This window comes from Tamandua tetradactyla, chromosome 2 (genome assembly GCF_023851605.1).
Source record: "Tamandua tetradactyla isolate mTamTet1 chromosome 2, mTamTet1.pri, whole genome shotgun sequence".
In the NCBI taxonomy this organism is placed as follows: domain Eukaryota; kingdom Metazoa; phylum Chordata; class Mammalia; order Pilosa; family Myrmecophagidae; genus Tamandua; species Tamandua tetradactyla.
In genome coordinates this window covers 160,425,254-160,452,137 of record NC_135328.1, presented here as the reverse complement: position 1 = coordinate 160,452,137, position 26,884 = coordinate 160,425,254, and the positions used below count along the sequence as shown (strand labels likewise).

General features: G+C 40.7%; 1 long non-coding RNA gene across 3 annotated transcripts in view; it reads left to right on the top strand.

Moving 5' to 3' along the window:
- The window catches only part of LOC143674147 (uncharacterized), a 73,223-nt gene that overhangs the window by 30,679 nt on the left and 15,660 nt on the right, over positions 1–26,884 (top strand). The window contains exons 1-4 of one of the 3 annotated variants that reach the window (XR_013170885.1): positions 4,941–4,974; positions 6,802–6,970; positions 20,774–20,876; positions 26,043–26,131. This is a non-coding gene — a long non-coding RNA (uncharacterized LOC143674147). Of the gene's footprint in view, positions 1–4,940; positions 4,975–5,417; positions 5,608–6,801; positions 6,971–20,773; positions 20,877–26,042; positions 26,132–26,884 lie in introns of those variants that run through there. The other 2 variants (XR_013170886.1, XR_013170887.1) reach the window with 2 other exon arrangements.

The following is a 26,884-nucleotide window of genomic DNA, read 5'->3' as shown; positions in this document are numbered from 1 at the left end:
TGAAATGCGACAGGAATGAGATAAGCTGAAAACTGAAATCATGGGCACAAAGAAACCAGAAATTGATGCCCTGGAAAATTCTGGGCCTCCAGAAATGGAGACCCCAGAGAATAGTGCTCCATGTGAGGATTTAACCAAATGTGGAACCAGTCCGCCATCTCAGAGAAAGCCAGGATCAGACATGGAGTTATCCAGGAAAGATTTGTGGAAACTCCTTATGTCTGATGGGCATGATCCAACACTACTGCATAGAAAGCCGACGAGAGTGCTGTGGGACCTGTATAAACAGAGCTGCTGCCAGTCTGGACTGGGGGGATCAGAGAAGGGACACATTGGGGGAAAAATAACTTCAGAGGCAAAGCCATGGAGACTGAGGTCTGAAGTCAAGAAGCCTCGGGCAAGTAGAGCGGACCCACCCAAGCCCATGGAGACAGTGAGTTTGCCCCAAAGGCAGAGAATGGGCCTTCCACCTCATTGAAGTGGAAGAGTCATGCTGCCTCAGGCCTTGGAAAAGGTGAAGCACATTCCTTGGGGTTTGGGGAGAGCCTGGCTGCCACCACATGGAGGGGTTGAGCGTGTGCCCTGGAGATGGCAGAGAGCCGGGGTGCAGCCCCAAAGCTTGGAGAATGGTGGTCTCCCCTTCATGGTTGGGGTCTCCCCCAAGGTTGCATTCAGAGAGAGGCAGGCATAGGCATTTGGAAAGGGTGGGACTGCCACTTTCTAAAGCCCTGAGGATAAATGACTCTCAGACTTTGATATTTAATGGACTTTGCCCGGCAGGTTTTGGAAATTGTATGGGTCCAGTGACCCCTGTGTTCCTTCCTCCCTATGGAAATGTTTATATGTATCCTATGAATGTCCCTCCTTTGTATGTTGGCAGCAAATAACTTGTTATGAGTTTTCAAAGGTCCAGAGCAAATGGAGAGAATTTTGAGTTAGGACAGACCATTCCTGTAACTGACTTGATGAGATTTTATACTGTCTTTAATTTTGTACTTCATTTGTATTGCTATTGAAAGGTTTAAGGTTTCTGATATTGTTATGAAATTAGTATATTTTGTATATAGGAAAAACATGTCTCTTTTAGGGGCCAGAGGGTGGAATGTGCTGGTTTGAAAGGAAGTATGCCCCCTATGAAAAGCCATGTTTTAATATAAATCCCATTTCGTAAAGTTAGAATAATCTCTATTCAATACTGTATGTTTGAAACTGTGATTGGATCATCTCCCTGGTTGATGTGATTTAGTTAAGAATGGTTGTTAAACTGGATTGGGGATGACATGTCTCCACCCATTTGAGTGGGTCTTGATTAGTTTCTGAAGTCTTATAAAAGAGGAAATATTTTGGAGAATGAGAGATTCAGAGAGAGCAGCACTACGAAGCAGAGAGTCCACCAGCCAGTGACTTTTGGAGATGAAGAAGGAAAACACCTCCCGGGGAGCTTCATGAAACCGGAAGCCAGGAGAGGAAGCTAGCAGATGACACTGTATTCACCATGTGCCCTTCCAGCCCATAGAGAAGCTCTGACTGTGTTCGCCATGTGCCTTCTCATTTGAGAGAGAAACCCTGAACTTCATTGGCCTTCTTGAACCAAGGTATCTTTCCCTGGATGTCTTTGATTGGACATTTCTATAGACTTGTTTTAATTGGGACATTTTCTTGGCCTTAGAACTGTAAACCAGCAACTTATTAAATTCCCCTTTTAAAAAGCCATTCCGTTTCTTGTATATTGCATTCTGGCAGCTAGCAGACTAGAACAGGTGGTATCTTTTGATTAGGTGGTTTCCATGAAGATGTGTCTCCATTCATTCAAGGTGGAGTTGCTTATTGGAGTCCTTTAAGAGGGAACAATTTTGGAAAAAGCTTCAGTGCCAACAGAGCCCACACAGCCAGTGATCTTTGGAGTTGCAAAAGGAAAATGTCCCTGGGGAAGCCTTATGAAATTGGAAGAGAAACCTCACAGACATCTCTGTGATTCTTCCCAGCTGAGAGAGGGTCCAGAAGCCAAAGATCCCAGCAGACACACAGCCATGTGACTTGCCAGCTGACAGAGGTGTTCTGGATGGCGTCTGCCCTTCATGAGTGAAGGTAATCTCTTGTTGTACCTTAATTTGAACATTTTCATAGTCTTACAGTTGTAAACTTGCAATTTAGTAAATTTCTTTTTCAAAAACCATTCTATTTCTGGTATATTGCATTCTGGCAGCTTTAACAAACTAAAACAAAGGGCAAAAAGTAACAATGGAAAAATAATCAAGTAAAATATTTGACTCAACACTGAACATTTACATGGTCATAATGTTATAATTGAATATTAATGCAATTGTGTTGCTGAGTTGATGGTAGAAACTGAAACAACCAAGAAAATAATATGGTTCAATGTTTAGTGGTAGAGAACACAATATTGCTATTATATTTCACAAGTATACAAGTACATGGCATTTGGCTCCATTGTGGGGTGAAACAGATAAATTATCCTATCAATCTGAGAAAAGTTCATTCTATACCTTTGCAATCATTTGGCTTCTGAATACTCTATGTATTGGTTGTTTCTCTCAGTGAGTTTCAAAATGGGCCCAATGAGTGAAAACTGAGAAGACACTATCTTGAAGTAGAAAATACATGGAATTGGGAGTCAGGAGGTTTGAACCTAGCCTTGGATCTCTTTATGAATAGCTATGAGTTCCTAGAAAAATGATTTTCTCTCTCTGGGCTCAGTTTTCTCATCTATTAGCAAAATATCTTTCAAAAGTTTCATTTGAACATATTTAGATGTTGAGGTACAACTTAAGATTTCACATAAAAAATGAATCGATAAAGTTGTACATTCTTAGTACAAATACACTTTATGCATTCAAATTGAATGAATTTATAAAGCAATATATAATATTTTATGTACATTTGATATACAGATGATTGAGATAAGAGATATTCATGACAACTGATGTCTATTTGGACCCATTAATGTCTCTATCTGAAAGAACAGGACCCTTCTCCTAAATCTTTCAAGGTGCTGAGAGGTTTGGTCTCTAACCAGTCAGGATTGTCCTAAAGAAATCCATCTGAGCTGGTTTAAACAAAATGTATGAAAGGATGTCACATAAGTTGAAAAAACTCCAGGTTGGCTGGAGAATAAGTCCTGTGAGTTACACAGTCAGAATAATACCCAGTCATACCTTGGGACTGCCTATAAATGCAATCTCACCTCTGTGAAGCACTGGCAGTGTGGAGGTTGAGCAAGTGAGCACTACTACTGGGACTTCTGGCCCTGGATGTCCATGAGAGTTCATCAACACCATTCTTTCACCTTCTCCTGGAATGAATTCAACCAGTGCCTGCTTCAAGTAATGAACAGAACCAAGGTATCATGCCTTGTCCTTGTTGCATGGGAGGCTGGAAAACTGAATTCAGGCTTCTGCCATGGGAAATGGTTCTGAAGCTCATGACTGGTCACAAATTGGACAAGTGTCCATTGCAGTCCTGATCTAAATATTTGATTAATTCCCTTTCTTCTGACCAATGTGGATGAATATTTCATAATATGAACTTACTTAAAGAAAAGTTAATAGTCTGATAAATTCAGCAATATTTGAGTGGTGGCAAAGGCTCTGCCTTTAATTCTGAATGCCATGGGGAGCCATTGGAGAGTGATATGGATTGAATCATGTCCCCCACAAAGACATGTTTAAGTCCTAAACCCTAGTCCTGTGGATGTGAAATATTTGTAAATAGGATATTTGAAGATGTTATTAATGAATGACCAAGCTGAATTAGGGTGGGCCTTGATTCAATATAATTGGAGTCCTTATAAACAGAGGAAATTTGAACACAGAGTAGTAGAAAATAGGAGACTGAAAGAGGCAGATGGCCATGTGACAGACTAGAGATTGAGTTATGGATTGCTGGCAAAACATCACCAGAATGCTGCAGCTTTCAAAGAAAGCATGATTTTGCAGACACTTTGATTTTAGACTTCTAATGTCCAAAACTATGAGACAATAAATTCCTGTTGTTTAAGCCAACCAGTCTGTGTTATTTGTATTAGCAGCCCTGGCAAACTTAGAGAGTTTTGAGCAGAGAAGCTATATTATCTGGCTTCCTTTAAAAGAATAACTCTAAATGGGTGCATGTGTACAGGACTGAAACAGAGGACGAGTTGACAGTCTATTGCAATTAGCAAGGTAAGAGATGATAGAAGCTTAAGGCAGATCAATATTTGGAAAGTGACAAGAATATATCACATTGAGAATATATTTTGAGACTAGAACTTTTGAATTTGCTGACAGCTTGAATATGGAGTGTATGAAAAATAGAGGAGTCAATAATGGTACCAAGGTTTTTGCTTGAGCAACTGAGTTGTCATTTTCTTAAAGAGGGAAGATTGTATGTGGAGCAGGTTTGGCTTGGTAATGGTAGTGGGGACTTAGGAGTTTAGCTTTGGACTTAAGTTGGAGATGGTTCTTAGACATCCCAGTGAAGAAGTTGAGTAGGGAGTTGGATGTCTACAATTCAGGGCAGAATATCAGGCTGGAAATAAAAATTGGAAGTCATTCAGATGTAGATTGTATATAAAGCCATGGAACTGTATAAAATCAACTAGAAAGCAAATTGTTGATAGAAAAAAGCAGGGTTCAGAGGGCTGAGCGCCAAGCTACTCCACCTTCATACCACTAACGTCAGAAGGGATTTATTAAGTTTGACAAAAAGGACATGAAGCATAAAAGATACAGTGGGTGGCCTCCTACTCTCAGAGTGGTCCCAGTTTCTGTCTGGTCAGCAGCACCAGCTTCCCCCAAACATCTCTTTTCTGTACCTGCTGTGTGGTTGTCTTGGTTGTCCAGCATCTGCCTTCAGAATCAGCACAATGGCAGCACTGAGCTATTATGACCTCAGTATTGTGGTATAAGGGTGTATGTGAATTCATTCTTGGAGCATTATGACTTTGTATTTACTGGATAAGTTATGAAATCACAAGTAAGTTCCCATGTCTTTGGTGTATGGCAGTGTTAAGATATCTTGGAAGAGTTATGATGTTAAAGATTTGGTGCTACCCTCTGACATATATCATAGATCCTCAACTGTCCAATCGTTAGCTGATCCAGGAGCAAGACAGTGGTAGATAGAAATAATGATGATGAAGTCTGACTCTCAGCCTAGTGGTATACAAACTCAGCCCAGTTTTGTTATGAGGTTGTCTCAACCTTTTTATTGCAGCGTTTTCTCCTCCTTCCCTGTCTACCCCTTGCTAAAGCTGTTCCTGGGCATCTGTACTTATAACCTTTCATGTAGAAATTTATAGAAGACTTGCTACATTTTGGGTACCTTAAACATATTCATTTGTTCATTTGGTTGAATCATCACATTAATTCTGTGAAGTAAATATTTTTTATTCCTATCCTTCCCACTTTTCAGATAAAGAAACTGAGGCTCAGAGTAGATCATGAAACTGGTGAACTACAGAACTGGAAATTAAACGCAGTTCTCTTTGATTCTAAAGCTTGTATTCTTTCCACTTCCTCATACTCCCTTTGCCTAATGATACAGCTAATGCTTTTAAATGTGAACATAAAACAAAGCTGCTACATGGGTACACTAGGAGAAATGCAGGTGAGGCTGATCAAAAAACAGTTGGGTGTGTTTGTGGAAACATCTTTGCAGAAAGGTGGGTGCAATGGGAGGGGAGCTAACTGTGACTGTGCTCACACACTGACTAATTCGGTCTGATTTCACTTTAAGAGAAAAACGTAAATAATATAAATTATATTTTTGTCCATATTACCAAATAAAACACCTGTGATTTGAATTTTTTACTTTCTGGATGATGGTTTCTGAATTGTGAAGTAACGGCTTTTATGTCTCAGCCAAGGTTGGTGGTGGGTTGTTGAAAGGGATAAGTTATTTAGATTAAGGATATCCCCAAACCAATCATTTTGCATTTACAATATATATCCAAGCATCCCCTTTATTCCCCTCATTGAAATGTTCCTTTGCCCTCCATCTCTGAACCAGCCGGCCTTTGAACAGATGTAGTTTTATAGTTTAGTTTGAAAATGCCAGATATAAAAGCTTACACAAGTTTTAAGAATGAGCTGAGATAACTGCTAAAAAAAAAAGCCCTTGCTGGAGAAGCCCCAAAGCCAGGAACAAATCTCCAGGCCAGGTAATCACAAGGGCTTTATGCAAACCTCTTTAGGAGGTTTACACAAATACACATCCAATTTCCTCTCTGGAAAGGGCTGTTCCTTTCCAATGAGTCAGTGTTTAACAGAGCTTGGCAAAGTATGAGCCTATCAGCTGGAAGAAGATGGGCTTTTAAAACTTGCTCTATTCTTTAAAAGAGAAAATAACCCTTAAGCTGTACTTTCATGGCTCACCACAAACAGCGGGGATGGGGATTTTGTTATCAACGCATTCTGGGGGCTGGCATTTCCTTTCCAGACAGTGGCTGCACTCTGCTTGCCTGCACTTGCCTTGTTATCTGCCTCCTACAGGCTAGACTTGCCTTTGTGTGTGCTGTCTCTGAGTATGTATCTGTGTGCAAGGCTGGGTTTTCTGGAGTTTAATTTCGAATGAGATGGAAAACACACTCAGAAAACCTCTGCCTCCTGTGTCTAAGCAGGGGGGCAAATTTCATTTCATGTTCCTACCTCATGAGCAGAAATGGGCTGCATTGGGTGTAGAGATGCTGTGATTGTACTGAAACATGCTATTTTTAAGGATTGAAATATTGGTCCTTTTTTGTGGTAAATGATGTTACATTTGTATTTTTATTAATCTGAAATCTGAATCATTTGTATTAAGATCAAGGACTACTTTTTCAACATATGCTGGACAGTTCTACAAGCCTGGCCAGAATTTGATGGCTCTCATTCCCAGCAAGCAACCCATGCTGTGGTCCTGCAAAGTTTCTATTGCAAGAAAAATTCTCTGCTTTCCTGAACATGTGGGATGTGAACTGCAAGTGATACAGGTAACTGCACTGAAGGTGACATCTGTAGATTAAAAAAAAAGAAAGAAAATAGAGATTAGTCAAAATTAGCTTATTTGAAAACAATACTGTAGCCCTTAATAAAAGATTTGTGGCACTGCCCCTCTTTTGGCTTCAAAAGAATTTGTTCACAAAAAAGTTTTCCCGAGTTATCATACAAGAGATGGGAGTTTTTGAATGGAATCGTAAGAAAATACTTGCACTTGTTTTGTAACACAGTCTCCTCACTATTCCCTTTCTCCTGCCCCTTGCTATTCTCACTCTCTTGTCACTTTTCTCTTTTGCCATCCCCACATCCCTTTCCTCTTATCTTGGTTCTGGTTCTTCTCAAGAAATAAGTAACTGGGCCCTCTTAGCAGAGGCCAACTGGCAGGAAAGAGAACACAAGAGCTCTAGCCCTAGGGAAGAGAGATAGCGGAAGGGTGGACAACCTGAATGGGGCAGCTGGCTGCTTGTTCTAATTCTAGAGGTATTTCAATGTGGAATCCCAGCAGAGCCATGAGGATCCCCAGTTCTGTTCATTACTGATTGTGCGGATAACTGTAGTTTGTGTGGTTCCATACACAGCAACAGCACTAGTCTGAGGATGGAGCCCTGGAAGTGGCACACAGGTGTGAGGGCCCAGCTAAGGGGACCAGAGACACAGATGTGCCAGATGTAGTTCTGGGCCTCTGTCTTTGCAATGGGTATGTGCCCATCCAAACTGCCCCCATCTCAGGGTATAACTCCTTGTTTCAGGTATGTTCATAGGGTTTTAAAACTCTATGGAGAAGTTTGATTTCTGCATTTAAACCCCCTTGGTTGCAGGGATATGAAATGATGTCAGTAAGGATCCTCCATGTTTTGCTCATTTTTAGCTTGTTGAAGACTGGTCTGTTACCATGAAGGAAGCAAACCACGGTGCCAACTGTTGAGTACTTCTATTGAGTACTGCTGAGTACATTAGATGATCAATAAATATTTGATGAGTTCATAAATACAGTTCATAAATAAATACATGGAAATATGTCCTATATTTCTTAGTTCATTATAAAAGCTTATTAAACCCATGGTCCTGTCTCTCAGGATTCTCCTAGATGGCTGAAATCAATCTAGTGAAGATTTTATGTTAGAGCTCACTGAATATTAAAACTGAAGGAACCCTTGATGTCACTTTGCCTAGAAGATGAGAAATGACTTACCTGAGGACCTCAGAGAGCTTTTGATGGAAAAAAGAAATGGATGCATGATTTACTGGGCAAACCATCCCTGATAACATCTCATTTTAACAACAGAAGAGTGGTACTGGTACAAGTCTGAGAGCTGACTTGAGGAATTTTTTGACCTTAGTTTTGCCCTTGATTATTCTGCAGAACTGACTCAGCTGGTCCCTTACTTTTCCCATATTCCTTACTGATTACTCCTGCCCTCCCATCCCTGCCATATGGAGCAGAGGTGGTAGGGAATGTCTCTCTACATTAAATGCTAAGACCCAAGCATGGCCTTGCTCCTTCTCATTAGATCTTTAGCATAGCAAAATAATGTCATGATGGTTAAGTGAGATTTTACTGACAGCAGGGCAAGAGGGTCACACACTTGCCTCTTTCCTAACTGACTGACACGAGAAATTGTAGTTCATTAGAGGAGTCAGGCTTGCCTAAGAGCTCCTGCAAGATAGTTTTTTTTTTTTTTTTAGAAGAAATCATTGGCCTGTTCGCCCTCTTCTGATCCTGTTTCATTTCCCTCAGATTTCTCTCCCGTTACACAAGAGGGCGCCTGAGTCCATATTACTGTGCTCTCAGCAAAGCAAACAAGATCCAGGAAATGGTTGGAAAGCAATCAGGTTGCGTTATAGATGGTGGCCTCTAGACGCAGTAGTGCTGCAAGGGAAGGGAAGATATAAACTCCAGCTCGGCATCTAAGGGCATTGTGTGAGGCTCTGGGACCATTTTTGAGACAGGCATTGTCCAGCTTGGGGGTATCATGTGGAAAGAGGCTGGGTTGGTAATGGCACTGGAAATCCAGCTGTCTGAGACCTGGCTGAGGGACTCATGACCTTTCAGCCTGGAGAAAAGAAAATTTGGGGGTGATGGGAGTTGTCTCCTCATTTCTGAAGGGCTTTAATTGGGAAGAGGGAATGGACATATTGTATATGGATCTAGCAGCAGAATCAGGACCTCTGGATAATATCAATCAAAAGAGAGATTTCAGCTCAACATATGAAGAAGTCTGTACTTGTGAAAGGTAGCATGGTTTGAACAGTAAGAGTCCTGAGTTCACAGTCTATTTTGCAGCTACTAACTAGCTCAATGACTTGGACAGGTAACAGCCTCAGTTCTCTTATGTGTACAATGGGGCTAATGACATCTGTTTTACAGGGTTATTGTGGAGATTCAATAGTTTGAATCAGGTGCTCAAAATGTGGCTTTTTTGAGAGCTCAATTTAACAAAAAGATAATAGTAGCTAAGCTTGAACACTTATTCTGTAAATGATGTTTTGCCATCATTACCTCTAAGCCCCTAAACAGCCCTAGGAAGTAAGCTTTCCTACGTTTATTTTACACATTAAGAAAGTGGGGTTCAGAAAGATTACAAGATTTGCCCAAACTCTCAAGTCTATGAAGTTGTGATGCTGAGATACTAAGCCAGGTCTGTCTGTCTGGAGAGCTGCACCCCTGCCAGGACACCATGCCACCTGCCTGTGTCAATGTGGGGTCCTCACCCAGAGGGCCCCTCTTCTGGTGAGCTGCTGGCAGGTTTCTCCCTCACACACAATGATGCGGGGGCACATATGTTGTTCTGGCAAAGGCAAGGCGCATTTTCCAATGTCAGTCGGAGCAGTGGATGAATAATACAGGGAGAGGGATCAACAGAAGGGGCAGAGAGGAGGCCAGAGCCACATCAATTCCCCTGCCCCCAACAGGGGCAGCAGAAGGTGCAGCTGGCAGGGGCCCCAGAGTGGAGCTGCCAGCTCAATCATCTTGCCGCTGGATTTTGCACAGCTTTCCTTCTCCTTTCTCTCTCGTTTTTGACACTTGTGATTATTACCAATCCTGGTGACGCTGACGCACGGGAGTGCAATGGTTACCATGGCATGCTTCATAGCGAGAGCAGATGTTTGGCAGGCTAACTTCATGCATTCTAAATACACAAGGCCAAAGTCGGTGGAGGGCGTAATTGATTTGCTGACTGCAATGGGATGCCAGCCCATGCCCACGCTGGGCCAGGGCACCTTACCACTGTCTCTCTTTAACACGACGCACAGACTCATCATGAACTGACCTCTTGTACGCCCCTCTGGCCTCACATCTTTCAATTCCCACCTGCTCTCTTTTCTTCAGCCGTATGCAACATCTGCAGCCTCCCAAACAGACTATGGTCTGTCTCATGTCTGGGCCTTTGCACAAACTGGTTCTCCTACCCAGAACACTGCTTTTCCCAGGGGGGAAGAGAGTAACATCCGCACAGTCTTCAGTTCTCAGCTTGGGCATCATTCCCTCTAGCATGGCTTTCTTAAAGTCTGCATTGGCAGGACCACCTGGTGCTTCCCTTGTCATAGAATTTACTCCTGTGCCCTAATTGTTTCTTTAATTGTTTATCTTTCCAGTAGATTGTTTCTTGAATGCAGGAATCAGGTGTTTTTACAAGAATAATTTTTACTATAATTTATTTGAAAAATTAAATGAGATCAAACTTCCATTCAAATGTCTTAGAAAACACCTCAAAAATGATCATCACATTGAGAGCCCAATCCTCTCCCTTCGAACAGGATTATCATCTGCATACAAAGCACACTTCCTTTGTTCATGGCATTGCCTCCATCTCACTTATCTCTGCCTTTTGCAATTCAGTCCATCATGTAAGACACATCTCAAATGCCATGTAAACTGTGATGCACCTATCTCCAAGCAAATACGATTACTTCTCAAACCACATACCCCTTTCCTAAAACGTCCCCATCCCCACTGCAGAGTTAACCCCCGACAGCATGCTGTGTGCATTTCTTTCACAATTCTTGACTTTCCAAGATGCAGTCAAGTGCATTGACTATGAGTCTGGGCCTGTGTTCATGTCTCAAGTATTTGTTATGTGCAACTTCGGACTCTTTAACCTCTCTCCACTTCATTTTCCTCCTATTCTATGGGTTATCTTTGTGGATTAAATGAAATACTGAAAAGAGAAAATATTTAGCTCAGTGCATGGCACATGGTAAAAGCTCATTAAATAAGTAATTATTTACATATTTGCCTGATGCCACCAATGACACTGTGCCTTCTTCAAGGGTGGGTGTCATAGACTTTTGTGTCCCCTGCAATGTCCAAAGTTCATGAGTTTCAGAGGTACCTTACCCTCTGAACTCCAGTTTCCTTGTCAGTAAATTGCAGATACAGGATAATTGAAAGCACTAAATATCCAAGTGCCTTGGAAAGCTCAAAAACAATTTGAGCCACTTAAAAGGGCTAGTATTAAAAGAAATGCACAGAGAAGAGGTACTCTATTTCAGCTTCACTTTGAAGATGTTGGGTTTGACCTTAGTTTGCCTTAAATATTGCCCTGAGTCATGGTCATCTTGCCTGCAAGTTCTGAACCAGGTACCAGCGTTTTCCAGGGGACAGAACTACTAAGAACTTGCCTGGAGACAAAAGAGACACTTTGATTTTGACATTTATTTGAAATACAACTAAAAGTAAAGAAACTGCTAGTTTCAAGACTGACCAAATTATCATATTACTAAAGAAGAGTAAGAAAATAGTAAATATTTCCATGTAGGTTTTTTTTTATTTTTTATTAATTAAAAAAAATTACAAGAAACAAACATTCCCAACACATACACTCAGCAATTCACAATATCATCACATAGTTGCATATTCATCATCATGATCATTTCCCAGAACATTAGCATCAATTCATGAAAAGAAATAAAAAGACAACAGAAAAATATAACAAACAGAAAAAAAAAATTTTACAGGCCATACCCCTTACTGATCCCTTTCATTGATCACTAGCATTTCAAACTAAATCTATTTTAACATTTGTTCCCCCTATTATTTATTTTTATTCCATATGTTCTTCTCATCTGTTGACAAGGTAGATAAAAGGAGCATCAGACACAAGGTTTTCACAATCACACAGTCACATTATGAAAGCTATATCATTATACAATCATCAAGAAACATGGCTACTGGAACACAGCTCTACATTTTCAGGCAGTTCCCTCCAGCCTCTCCATTACATCTTGGATAACAAGGTGATATCTACTTAATGCATAAGAATAACCTCCAGGATAACCTCTGGACTCTGTTTGGAATCTCTTAGCCATTGACACTTTGTCTCATTTCCCTCTTCCCCCTTTTGGTTGAGAAGGTTTTCTCAATCCCTTGATGCTGAGTCTCAGCTCATTCTGGGTCTGTCCCACGCCACCAGGAAGATCCACACCCCTGGTAGTCATGTCCCATGTAGACAGGGGGAGGGTGGTGAGTCTGCTTTCTGTGTTGGCTGGAGAGAGAGGCTACATCTGAGCAACAGAAGAGGTTCTCTTGGGGGTGACTCTCAGGCTTAATTTTAAGTAGGCTTGACCTATCCCCTGTGGGGTTAAGTTTCATATGAACAAACCCCAAGACTGGGGGCTCAGCCTATAGCTTTGGTTGTCCACACTACTTGTGAGAATATCAAGAATTCAACTTGGGGAAGTTAAGTTTTCCCCCATTCTCACCATTCCTCGAAGGGGACTTTGCAAATACTTTTCCACTCACTGATCAAATCACTCTGGGATTCATCAGGGCATCACCTGGACAAACCAACAAAATCTCATGTCCTATACAAAGTTCCATGTACTTAAGGTGTTCAATCAACTATCTACATAAGTTGTATTAGGAGATGCACTAGTCCAAGTATAGATTTGTACCAAATAAACATTTTTTGCTTTAGTCTCACACATTAGTTGAAATTTTAAAATATTAAGTACATCTATTTTCAGCACACTGCAGTAATGACATTCTTTTGTTCTTCCTCATGCAAAAACATTTTTTAAATTTGTACAGTGAGTCACTATCATTATACACTCTAGGCATTCCTAGATTACACCATCTCAGTCTTTATCATCTATCTTTCTTTGTGATTTCATTTATGCCCCAGCCCTCCTCCCTCTATCATTCTCATATGCAGCTTCATTCAGTGTTTTAACATAATTATATTATAGTTAGGTAATATTGTGCTGTCCATTTCTGAGTTTTTATATTCAGTCCTGTTGCACAATCTGTATTCCTTCAGCTCCAATTACCCAATATCTTACCCTATTTCTATCTCCTGATGGTCTCTGTTACCAAGGAAGTATTCCAAGTTTATTCACTAATGTCAGTTCATATCAGTGAGACCATACAGTGTTTGTCCTTTTGTTTTTGGCTAATCACACTCAGCATAATGTCCTTAAGGTCCATTCATGTTGTTACATACTTCATAACTTTATTCTGTCTTACAGCTACATAATATTCCATCTTATGCAAATGTCACAGTTAGTTTAGCCAACTGTCTGTTGATGGACATTTTGGCTGTTTCCATCTCTTGGTAATTGTTAATAATGCTGCTATAAACGTTGGTGTGTAAATGTCCATTTGTGCCCTTGGCCTCGTGTCCTTTGAGTAGAGACAGCATGTAGATGGGTCCTGTTTTTTAATCCATTCTGCCAGACTATGTCTTTTGATTGGAGAGTTTAATCCATTAACATTCAGTGTTATTACTGCATGGGTAGTACTTTCTTCTACTATTTTGCCTTCTGGATTTTATATGTCATGTCTAATTTTCCTTCTTTTTACCTTTACTCACAGTCTTCCTTTCTACACTCTTCTCCATACCTCTCTCTTCTGTCTTTGTATCTGTCTGTAGTGTTCCCTTTAGTATTTCTTGTAGAGCTGGTCTCTTGGTCACAAATTCTCTCAGTGATTTTTTGTCTGAAAATGTTTTAATTTCTCCCTCATTTTTGAAGGATAATTTTGCTGGATATAGAATTCTTGGTTGGCAGTTTTTCCCTTTTAATAATTTAAATATATTATCCCACTGTCTTCTCGCCTCCATGGTTTCTGCTGAGAGATCTGTGCATAGTCTTATTGGGCTTCCCTTGTATGTGATGGATTGCTTTTCTCTTGCTGCTTTCAAGATCATCTCTTTCTCTTTGACCTCTGACATTCTGATTATTAAATGTCTTGGAGTATGTCTATTTGGATCTATTCTCTTTGGGGTATGCTGCACTTCTTGCATCTGTAATTTTAAGTCTTTCATAAGAGTTGGGAAATTTTCAGTGATAATTTCCTCCATTAGTTTTTCTCCTCCTTTTCCCTTCTCTTCTCCTTCCGGAACACCCACAACACGTATATTCATGTGCTTCATATTGTCTTTCAATTCCTTGAGTCCCTGCTCATATTTTTCCATTTTTTTCCCTATAGTTTCTGTTTCTTGTCGGATTTCAGATATTCTATCTTCCAGTTCAGAAATCCTATGTTCTGTCTCTCGAAATCTACTATTGTAGGTTTCCATTGTTTTTTTCATCTCTTCTACTTTGTCTTTCATTCCCATAAGTTGTGATTTGTTTTTTCAGACTTTCAGTTTCTTTTTTTTTGTTCTTTCCTGCCTTCTTTATATCCTCCCTCAATTCATTGATTAGGTTTTTGATGAGGTTTTCCATGTCTGTTCGTACATTCTGAATTAATTGTTTCAGCTCCTGTATGTCATTTGGATTGTTGGTTTGTTCCTTTGACTGGGCCATATCTTCAATTTTCCTAGTGTGATTTGTTATTTTTTGCTGGCGTCTAGGCATTTAATTACCTTAATTAGTTTATTCTGCAGATTGCTTTCACTTCTTTTATCTAGGGTTTTCTTGCTAGATGAATTTGTTGTCTATCTGTTCTTTGACATTCCGTTCAACTTTATCTGGACCTTTAGCTTAAGTTTTGTTTAACAGAGGAGAATTTTTCAGTTCTTGTTTTCTTGTTTCTTGCCCTGCTTGTGTGGTGCCTTTCCCCCCCACACACTTAGGAGGGTCTACTTAGATATTATAGACCCCAGCCAGATTTTCCCAGAACAAACTGGCCTCCTATCAGGAGGAAAATGTCACCTGCATTGGTTTTCCCTGAGGGTGAGACCCAGCCGGTTGAAAGACTTTCCTGTGAAGTCTCTGGACTCTGTTTTTCTTATCCTGCCCAGTATGTGGTGCTTGTCTGACTTCAGGTCCCACCAGCATAAGATGATGTGGTACCTTTAACTTTGGCAGACTCTCCCTGCTGGGGACATGGTGGAGACAGAGGAGAGGTTGTAGGCTGGTTTTAATGGCTTCAAATTACCAAGCCCAGGTGTCTAAATTCTTTGATGGAGGGCTTCCACCTGGGTGGGGCTTCACCCCTCCCCTGGGGAAGGCACAGGCTTCAGATAAGCCCCCAAAAGAGCTCACGTCTGCCTATGCCTGGGCAGTTGCAGCCTGAAAAGTCCTGCTGCTGTATCCAGAGGCCTTTGTAGATACACACCCACAAAAATCTCTGTTTCCTTCTTTTTTTTCCCCCTTTTTCTGTCAGTCCTGCCCCCTTGGTGCTGGGGCAAAAATGAGCAACCTCCACTTTGATCAGGTTCCCCTAAGCTGGGGGCCTATTTTTAGTAGTCAGAATTTGTTAATTAGTTCCACAATTGGCATTTGATTGTACCCAGTCCCTGCTGCTGGTAAAGTCCTTTCCTTTTCCCTCTGGGAAGTGGCCTATGGGGGAGGGTCACTGGCCACCGCAGCTTTGGGAACTCATGGCTCTGGGGGGTGCTCACAGTCTGTCCAGCTGGTCCAGACAGGGGTATGCTGTGTGTCTGGTCACTATCGTGGCTCCGGGAGCTGTTCTGTACTGTTTCTGGTTATTTAGTAGTTGTTCTGGAGGACGAACTAAAATGCGCACGTTGTTAAGCCGCCATCTTGACCCGGAAGTCTCCCCGTGTACGGTTTTGACAAGCACAAACGTTTGTGAGGTGGTTAAAATGAACCCCAGCTGGGTAGATGGTAGGATTAAATGCTCTCTCTCATTTCAGTTATATCAAAGTGTTAGCACCTTTTTTTCTATCTTCCTGAAAAGTGTGTGATTTAAAAAAACTTTCAGAGGAAATATAACTGTGACGCCTATGTCTCAAATTATGAAGTTTATTTCTTTATTCAATAGTTACAATTTCCACCTTTTTTGGAAGATTGCAGGGACACATAATCCTTTTGACCACCCCAATACTCCCTTGGTTCTGTGCCTATGTACGTGAACTGCAGGTATGTTCTGGCTCCATATGGGTGAGAGTGAGCTTGTTCCTGTTCCCTCACTTCAGGTACAGCTTTTTGAGATCTGTGAATGAAGCCTTTGGGTTATGCCCTTTCTTAGTTTGCTATGCCATTTCATAGACTGCTATGACAAATATCACTTACTGGTAAGTTTAAACGACAAGCATTTATAAGGTCATGGTTTCAGAGGCTAGAAGTCCAAAGTCAAGGCCTCAGCAAGTCCATGTTTTCTCCCAAAGTCTCCCACATTCTGGTACTAGCTTGCAGCATTCTCTTGGGTACCTAGGCCTGCATGTCTCCCTCCCATTACATGGTGATCTTTCTCTCCTTTTGTCTAGTCTTCTCTTTTCTGCTGCCTTTGGCTTTTTCTTACGTGGCCTTCTCTGATTCCCTGTGTTTGAATTTCTTCTGCTTAGAAAGGACTCTAGTAATGTGGATTAAGTCCCACCCTGGTGCAATTGAGCCACACCTTAAATAAAAATAACATGTTCAAAAGGTCCTATTTATAAATGGGCTCACACCTGCAGAAATGCAGATTAAGAGTGTGTCTTTTATTTTTTAATAGTAAATGGGCATAAAATTTATTGAGAACACATGTAACAGGACATGAGGGCACTCTCACAAAGACAGAGGTGAGGGAGGCAAGAGGCCAAGAACATGTCTTTTGAGGAAGACATAATTCAACCTACCATGGTTCCTCTAGGTTTTAAGGCCTTCTCTAACTCTTAGCACAGGGTGATCACCTCACAGGAGACTGGTGTCTAGAAAGCCGGATTCTAGAGCTGAATTTATCAGAAATTTGTGATATTGGGCATGACTTTTCTCTATTACCTGCCTCAGGCTTCTCTTCTGGAGAATACCAGGATTGCATCTGTTGAGATGATCGTGTGGTTTTTCTCCTTTTGTCAGTTGATGTGAATTGCATTGATTGGTGTTTGAATGTTGAACTAGCCTTGCATTCCCAGGATATATCCCACTTGGAATTTTCCTTTTTATGTATTGTTGGATTTGGTTTGATAGTTTTTTGCTAATGATATTTGAGTCTATGTTCATGAAAGATGTTCGTCTGTAGATCTATTTGCTTGCTATGGCTTTGATTTTAGTATCTGGGTAATCTCAGAAAACTGAGTTGGACAGTGTTTCCACCTCTTCTATATTCTGGAAGAGGTTGTATAGAATGTATTTTATTTCTTCCTTTGATGTTTGGTAGAATTTTCTACTAGACTCCATAATTTGGAAGGTTTTTATATTCACAACAGCCAAGAATGACTGACGGCCCTTCCTGGATGGTTGACGGCCCTTCCTGGATGACTGACAGCCCTTCCTGGATGACTGATGGCCCTTCCTGGATGACTGATGGTCCTTCCTGGATGACTGATGATGGTCCTTCCTGTATGACTGTTCTTGGAGGAGTCTTAAAGGGGGTGACTGACCTCAGGCCCTGTCAGTGCTCCCTCTGAATGGAGGAATAGGGGAAACCCTTTTTTCTCCAAACCACACATGAAGGGCTCCTCCCCTCTGACCACTTCCGGTATTCTCTCTCCAACTTCCAGTTCACAGCTTTCCTAGAATGAATTTGAGTGTCTGGTAGGAAGCATGGCATAATAGAAAGAGCTTGAGCTTTGGAGTCAACAAAGATGAACTCTGATATTTGGCTCTGTGCTCACCATGCATGTGACCTTGGGCTCACATCACCTAGCTCTCAGAGCCTCTCTTCCTTCAACCTTGACAGGGTATGATATATTGTAGATCACTAGGGTGTTGCGAGGACTGAATGAAACATACTTACACGATGTTTGGCATAGCAGGTTTTCATTGAATGCTAGCACCCTTCCCAAGGAAATAGGGACACCCATTTTATACAGACCATGGGGCCTACATGGGTAAAAAGCTTATTGGCCTGCCTCTGAATCTAGGATCTGGGATGGAGATTTCAGAAGAGTCAGAAATGAAAAGATAGAGGGCATGGTTGTTGTCATTGTTTTTTATTATGTTGTTGTTCTTTTTCCCATCTGTTTGATACTATGACTGAGTTTCCCTTGAAAAACCACCGTACAAACTGATTAGTAGATTAGACAACTTGTTATAATGATCCAATTCCACTCCTTCTTTCGTGAGTTTTCCTGCTCACTTACTAAAACTTTACCGTGTTGCTTCCTAATGGGTATTGGAGAACAGAGAGCTATTCAAATTCAAACTAGAGCCTAGAAGGATGGTTCCTTTTGATTAAAAAAAGTCATGAGTCAGCTGCTTAGGGAAATATCTCGCTGATGATATTAGTACGTAGAAGCAATTCCATCAGTCTGGGAAGCACATTTTCAGGAGGCAAGATTGGCAGGGCAGAAAGGACAGAATATTAATGAAGCTGTCATAGGGATGATAGTGTGTTTCAATTCTGGGCAGCAGAGGGGGCTGTTGTCTCCTTATCCTGAAATAGTGATTTGGCAAGCAGGGGACCATCACCAAGTCTGGGAAAGGAAACTTGGCTTTTTCTGGTTGGCTGTTGTGGAGTTCCATGATTTACCTAGGAGAACTGTATTTGGCTGGCTCCTAGAATTTAAAAGGAAGATCCAGAAGGGCAAAAGGATGATTAGTTGCAATAATAGCTAATGTGGTATAAAACTTGCTGTGGTCCAGAGACTGAAATATGTTGATATATGTTAACGCAGTAAATTTTTAGAACAGTTGTACAAGGTAAATAATAATATATGTATATATATATATATAATATAATAATATTACTATGCCCTTTTGGAGATGGGAAAACTGAGGCACAGTGTGGTTAAGTGATTTGAACCTAGGCTGCCAGGTTCCAAAGTCCTTACCCTTAACCAGTAATAACATCTCAGATGTGTATTTTTTTTTTATCTCAATTGATCTTCTAAACTGTTCTATGAGGTAAGTACATTTATTACCATTATTTTATGTGGGAATTTCAAATTGAGAGAGAGAGGGATGGAGGGAGGGAAGAAGGGAAGGAGAGACAGAGAGAGAGACAGAGAGAGACAGACAGAGAAAGAGAGAGAGAGAGAGAATGAGAATAAATGAAGCTATTTTGGGCCCTGAATGCTCCCAGGTAATTTCTAAAGATGCTGTTACCTCTAGCAGTCTGCTTCATATAATTGGCCAAAAAACACAGAAAGTGTCAGAGAGCATGGCTCAGTCTCAACCTTCTGATTCCACGCCAGTGTTTTTCACTATTCACTCTTTTATGATACCACCTTCCTCTGTGCCAGGCTTTGTGAGGTTCTGAGGAGTCAAGAGCTATGGAAGCCTGTTCACTGAGCTGCAGGCGAGGGAGCTACACCTATTTGAGATTCTTAGCCACTAAACCAGGAAGTGTGGGTCACAATTTTACCTCTCTCTCCTGGTGGCCTGATGATGTTGGGGTTCTCTAATCAGTCTGGGGTTGTGAGCTTTCAGTGCACAGGATTGAAGGACAGAAAAAGCAGAGAGACCTCTTTTACCACTGACTGGGAGAGGAGGAAGGCAAATTCCTACCCATCAGAGTTTTACTTTCAGTAAAAACAGGTATTTGGAAGAGACCTTCTCAAAAGTTTTTTTTGAGGCTAACATTCTGTGAAGTTAGGAATTTAGGTGAGGCCTCAAGTCTATTTTTAAATCCTGATCTGATTGTTTGGGACTTTCATCCAAAGGAATGACTCTAATGCAAAGGTTTCTAACCTTGGCACTCTTGATATTTTGGGCTGGATAACTCTTCATTGTGGGGGACTTTCCTGGGCATTGTAGGATGTTTATAGCACTCCTAGTCTGCACTCACTAGATGCCAGCAGCACCCTCCTCACCCTCTGAGGTTCTACTCTCAGTCGGTGGGAATGCATGCACCGGGGTGGGCCAGGGGGCAACGGTTTGGGTCGATGATGATGATGGTGATGATAACGATAACAATAACTTTTAAAAAATATGGCTCCTATGTCCCAGGTCCTGTTTAGAATTTTGTGTGTTCTCATTTCATCGTCACAACCATCCTACGATTAGTATTGTTAAGTCTCATTTTATAGAGGAGGAAACTAAGCCACAGAAAGATTAAGTCACTTGATCAAGGTCACAGCATTGAGCTTGGAACCAGAGAGTTATAGGATTTGTTCTTGTCATCCAGATAATAAGTTGGGGATCCAGAATATGAACCCAAGTTTCCTAACTCATATTCCATTGCTTTTTATAAGAAATGACTCTGTACTCTGATACTATTGAAAGATTGCTCTCTTCCTCTGTCCAGCTTTATAACATTGCAAAGACTTGAAAATGGATTGCCTTTACTTAACAAGGCACTCTTCTAGTAAACTATGTTATAGTTACTAAAAGAAACAAAATCACAAATTCTTCTGGTCAATGTACTTCCCCTTAATAAAAAGCACAATTCTCTTTTGGATCTCTCTGGTATTATGGAAAAGAGCCTTAATTTTAGAATTAATTCTAACTTCCTTATTTACAAATTATGTGAATTTTAACAAATTTTCTAAGCTTCTCTGACCCTCAGTTTCCTCATCTTTCAGATGCACATGATCAGATCTATCTATTTGGTTGTTGCAATGATCAAATAAGGTGATTCAATGAGCCTAGAAGGAAGTCTGAGCACATAGCAGGAGCTCAGCGATTGTGAGTTTTCTCTTTATTTCTTCTATCCGTATGTACTTTTTTATCTACTTTCAGATCACTAAAACTGTCTTCTAAACACGGTAACTAATATCAGTGAAAACTAATCTTTGTCATTAGTTCACAATCCATATGGGAGAAAGTCATTTCTACTTAAATCAGAACTAATCAACAGGGTCTCAAGACCTAGTTCAGTCTTGCCATGAGTTTGTGGGAACAGATGGAAAATGGGCTGGGCAGATGGGAAAACTCCATTTTCAACGGGAATTATTTATTTGTAAAGTTGGAACCACTTTGAAAGAATATTTTGAATTAGGAGGATGAAATATTGTAAGATTCACCACCAGGCCATGAAATTAACTAATGCACTGCAACTATCAGCGTCACTGTGAGGCAGGGAGTAGGAATAATAATGGGGCTTTTAAAAAATGGTCCCAACACATAAATTATTTACCCGCGTGTATGTCAGCGTCAATGGCTCCCTTGAAACTGTTATGCTGATGGCATCATCCCTCATGTCCTTCCTAAGAGAGGCTGTTCTCATTGTAAATTCCTTTGTCTTTGTGATCAGGTTATTACAGAACATGAGGATTATAAAATATATTGATACTATTTTATGAGACCTCTTTAGTGTTAGGCACTGTGTGTGGTGTAGCCATACCTTATATCTAGTCCTTAGGACGATCATGCAAAGTAGGTACATTTAAGCCTACTTTTCAGATGAAGAACCTGAAATTTGGCAGCATTAAATGACGTACTGAAGTCATACAAATAGTATGTGTATTAGTCAGAGTCCTCCAGAGAAACAAAAGGGACAGGGAATATATATGTAATATGTAAAGAGATTTATTATAGGAATTGGCTCATGTGGCCATGGGGGTGGCAAGTCTAAATTCTGTAGGGCAGGCCACAAGCTGAAAACTCTGATAAAGGTGAATTCCCCAGAGGAAGGCGGATGGTTGAAGTAGAGACAGAGATCCTTCTTTAAGCCTTCTGAAATCCTCAGTTCTGGCTTTTTAAAAATTTATTTATTATTTAATTATTTCCATTTTTTTAATTTTTATTTTCTTCAGTTTTGCCTTTTAAGATGATTGGATGAGGAGACTCCGCACATTGTGGAGGGCAATCTCTTTTGTTGATTGTAGATGTGATCAGTTGTAGGTAATCAACTGATTATAGATAGCAAATCAATCTATGGCATACCCTCATAGTAATAACCAGGCCAGTGCTTGCTTGACCAAACAGCTGGACAGCATAACTTAACCAAGTTGAAGCATAATAGTATGTAACAGCACTTTACCTATCTTTAGTCTTGCCTCTTGGAGCTGTTTCCCCAAATGGCCCCAAAGAAATCAAAACACAAATTGAATCACATCACTCACCTACATTAGTTTCCCTTTGCCCTTTCAGTGGAGTCTAGGGTCTTAGCAGGGCATCAAGGTCCTTCAAGAACTTACTTTGTCCAGCCTCTCCTCCTGCCACTTTTCCTGGGCACGTGATTCAGGTGTATAAAAAATAGTTAGCACCCAATTCGTATCTCAAGGGCTTGCTTTTCTTAGTCTACTTTGAATACTCATCCCTGCACCTACCCTCCCCCCACATATAACCTTCTCCACCCCTATCCTTGTCTTGGTCAATTACTCCTCCTCTGCCAATTTATTGTCTCACTAATAAATACTCTACGAAGTCTTCTCTGATAGTAACCACACTCCCATCACTGAACTGAACCATGTGCCCTTCTGTTGTGTCCAAGCACTCCTGGCTTGTCTCACCCATTGTACTTACACATTGTTGGAACCAACAGCTTTCATTCCTGCCTTCACTAACAGATTTTGAGTTCCACCTTACTCATTTCTGAATCCCTGATACCCAACACAGTACCAAGCACAGTGAGGTGTCTGTAAATATGTATTGAGCTGATGAGTGAAAGAATTAATAGATGGATGATAAGAATAACCAATGCTTCCTGCTAAAGCATCCATGTGGTATATGTCTGCAGTATTTGTTGTGTCCTCAGATCAACAAACAACCAACCTATCCATATAAGTTTCTAGTGCTCTATCAGTCTCCAAAAAAAGGCTGAGGGAAACCATGGTATTGGGTGACTGGTATTCTCAAGTGAGTGGGAATAAGCTGAGAAGAGAGGTAAATGGAAATGGACATGCATTTTCTGACCTTTGAAGTACCAGAGAAAGAAGCTACCAATAGATTAATTTCAATATGTCAATATTGGGTGGAAGTCCAAGTTAGCAAGTGATATTTGTGCAACAGTATTATCTAAAAATCCAGACATATTTTGGAGAATCCATACAAACTGTTCACTGAGGCCTGACACATAGTAGGTGTTCAGCAAATACTTGTTGGATAAAAACGAGAGACATATCCAGGGCAGGACTGAGCTCCTTCTTTCCTTCCCCAGACACAAGAGACCCAGAGTAATTAGAAGCCTTAGAAAGAAGCTGCACCCATTACTAACCCCTGCAGACAGCCCAGGGTAGAGTCATCATAAGCTTTGGAGCTGGACAGACCTGTGTTTGAATCATGACTTTACCACTCTTTTGCTGAGCCTCTGAGCTTCAGCTTCTTTATTCATAAAGTGGAAATAATTCCCATCTCCAAGGGCCATCATGAGTTTTAGGTGAGATCACAGAACCTCGCCTGCAGTACGTGCTCAATATTGAGTTTCCATCCCCTTCTCTTGGGTGCAATGAACCTTGGTATGAAGCAGTAGGAAACCAATTTCAAGGTGCATTGGTGTGTGGGAACAAATTTCTTTGAATCCTGCCAGTCTGGCTCTTGGAATGAGACAGTCCTGCTGCTGGCAGCTGGATAATAGCCCGGGATGGAGTGCAACTAGGCAGGTTTGGCAAGGAATGGCCACTAAGAACTGCACAGAGGGAAGGCAGGCTCTCATCTCTGTCTTTGACTACTCCTGTGCCTTTAGTAAAATCAGAAGTTCTCAGAGTCTTAGCATTTTCATCTTCAAAATAGTCACCATTCTTCACTAATTACATCTGTCTTTCCTTACCGTTCTCTGATCTGTTCTTAGCATTTTTTCCCTTGGAATAGAGGGTGTACATGGAGACATATTCTGGACAATGCACAATCTTCCACAGTTCACCCAGTCAGAAATCAATCCCTCCAGAGAGGAAAAATAATGAGCTCCAAATACTCCTTCCAGAGGCAGAATGCAGACTGGATCTCAGGATCCCACTGTGCCCTGGACTTTGTACTAGTTCTGGCTGAGTAATAGCTGTGGCCCAGTTACACAGAGCCTTATGGATCTCATGTCAACTGGGGAAGGTAGCGATTTAATAATAAGTGATTGCAATTGCAAATGTGATGATGGATACAAAAGAGCAGAGGAAAATAACATGGTCTAAGGGTAGAGGTGCTTTCATTCTCCCTTTCTGCCTTTGGGATAAGGAGGCTAAGCTCAGAGAAGCTCTTTGATCTTTCATAACCTAAATATTCTGTTATTCATAGAGTCCTATACTTGGAAGGGACCCCTCACCTTTCCCATCACTCATAGAATTTCATCCATCTTGAGTACTTCTTAGGGAGAATAGGAAGGCCAATTCACTGTTCGTCAGTTCTGTTGGTTAATGTGTCTTTTCTTCGGTTGAGCCTAAATCTATCTCCCTATCATTCCCTTCATTCCTTTTCCAATTCCTGGTGCCAAAGAGGAGCAAAATATGACTCCTGTCTACCTTTCTGTTCCTTTACTCTCGCCCCCAAATGCTGAGTTTAATGGCAGGTGGTTTCATGGTTGAGTAGAGCAAGAAGTGTTGTTAATCATGGTCAGCCTTAGAGGAAATAGTCTGAAGTTGAGATGCTTAATTGGGGTAGGCTGTTTTTTTTTTCAAGGGAGCACAAATATGAAATTAAAAATGCATGGTATAGATCTAAAAAAGGAATCCAGCAGGTAAAAGTGAGTGTAAAGGGTATTGCAGGAAGAGAAAATTGCACGGGCAAGAGTAAAGGACCCAAACATGCATGATATCTTTAGGAAGCAGAGAGTGGTCTACAGTGGCTGAAAAAAAGACAGAGAAATAGTGGCAAACAAGGCAAGAGAGCCTAGTAAGGCAAAATAAAGAAGTGAAACATTTACTTCTAGTAAGAGATTGGCCAGGCTACAGTTTGGTCTTCATTTACTGAGTAAAGGGCAGTTGTATATTTAGTAGCAGTTTTGTGACATCTTAATTTAATCATTTTTAATTCCTCCTATAGGCCAGTCTTGGACACGGTCCTGATACTTTGGCAACACAGGATGCAGCACATTATATATGTTTTTTATATATTTGCTGAAAAAATGAATGTGGAAGGTGTCTTGGGAGACTTACGGTGTTGTAATGTCACTTAGGACAGCATTTTCTAAAGTGTCTTGTATAGTTCTGAGGCATGTTAAAATTTTATTTGAAAATAAAAAGTATGGTGGTCAAATGCATTTGGATTAAACAAGGATAAGAGGATTTTTTAGAAATGAATTAGGTGTTGAGACTTACCAAGGAGGAAGGGATATAGCTTATGTTCAAACTTACTTGAACATGAAACACCTGCCTGATAGAGGATCACCTGTACTTAATGTTTCCAAGAACATGCTCTAAGAAACAAAGACCTAGAGGTATCTAAAAGTAAATAAAGAGGCCAGATTACTTTAGTCATTAAGAGCATGGCGGAAGAATAAAGAGGTAGTGAAGAAAGCACAATCTCTTAAAATATCTGTCCAACAGGAAAATATATTACTTAACATCCCACTAGTGAGACTAGAAAAAACTATGTCTACATACGAAGAAGTATAGTCCCTTCTAGATTTTCCATCTTAAATCCCCCACTATGGAAGAGGGAGCACAAATTTTGAAGGAAAGTCAGGTATCTTTGCTATAATGTCGCAAAGTAAGCCTCCAGGACTGAGTTGAAGAAAGAAAACCAGAAATGTCTGGATATATATGGTTTTAAACTGTAGAGTAGTGAGAGCTCTTGCTGGAATTATGTCCTTTTACCTCTTACCTCCTAGGGTACATCAATAAGCTGAGGTCAAGTAATACTATGGTAATAAACAATCCTAAATTGTTAGTGGCTTAATTTTTGTTCCTTTTAAAGGGTTATTTTTGTTATATGTCTGTGGTAAGCTGTCTTCTATACCGCTTCACATTGTTTTCATTCTAGGTCCTAGACTGCTACCAGAGACATTGCAGGCTTGTTGTAGAGGAAAACCAAAATATGGAAGAACCACGCAACATACTTTGAAGCTACTGGTAGGAGTAATATGTTATTTCTACTGAATTTTATTGACCAAAGTAGGTGACTGGGTTCAACAGGGAGGGGTTGACAATTCTCATAATGCTTGATGAATGGTAAGTCACGGGCCAAGCCTGACATCAATGAGGTTGGGAAATATCATCCCTTAGGGACAGGAAATAAGTTGTGAATACTAATTATTTTGAATAACAATGCAATATACCAGACAGGGGGCCCAGAATTCCTACCACTTGGGGTCAGGATATAGAAAGTTCCTGTGAAGTTGTGCAGCAATTTCAGAATTTCACACTTCCAATTACTAATGATCACTAATTATTAAATGAAGAATGTGAATTTCCAGTCTGGTGAATATCAAAGATTAAAGTCCCACTCACCTGGGGATGCTCTCAGCACTCCTGGAGTCCTGTATTCAATATTCTCTAGGGGCAACACCTATGATCAGGAAAAGATCCCAAGTCCTGGCTCATGGAAGGTAGAGGAACAGTACATACAACCTAGAGTACGTTGGGATGTGGCTATTAGGGGTAAAGGATGGTAAATCTTAAAAAACCTGTTAAGTAGAATAGAGATTAGAGGTGACTTGCACATGCTTTTTTCTTTTCCTGGAAATATTATCCTCACTTATCATCTGGAAAAATCCAACTCTTCACTCCAGGTTCAACACAAGTGTCTTCTCCTCTAGGAAGCTCTCACTGATCTACTGAACTAGAGATAGTCTTTCCTTCTGTTGTGCCCTCATTACTTCTGGG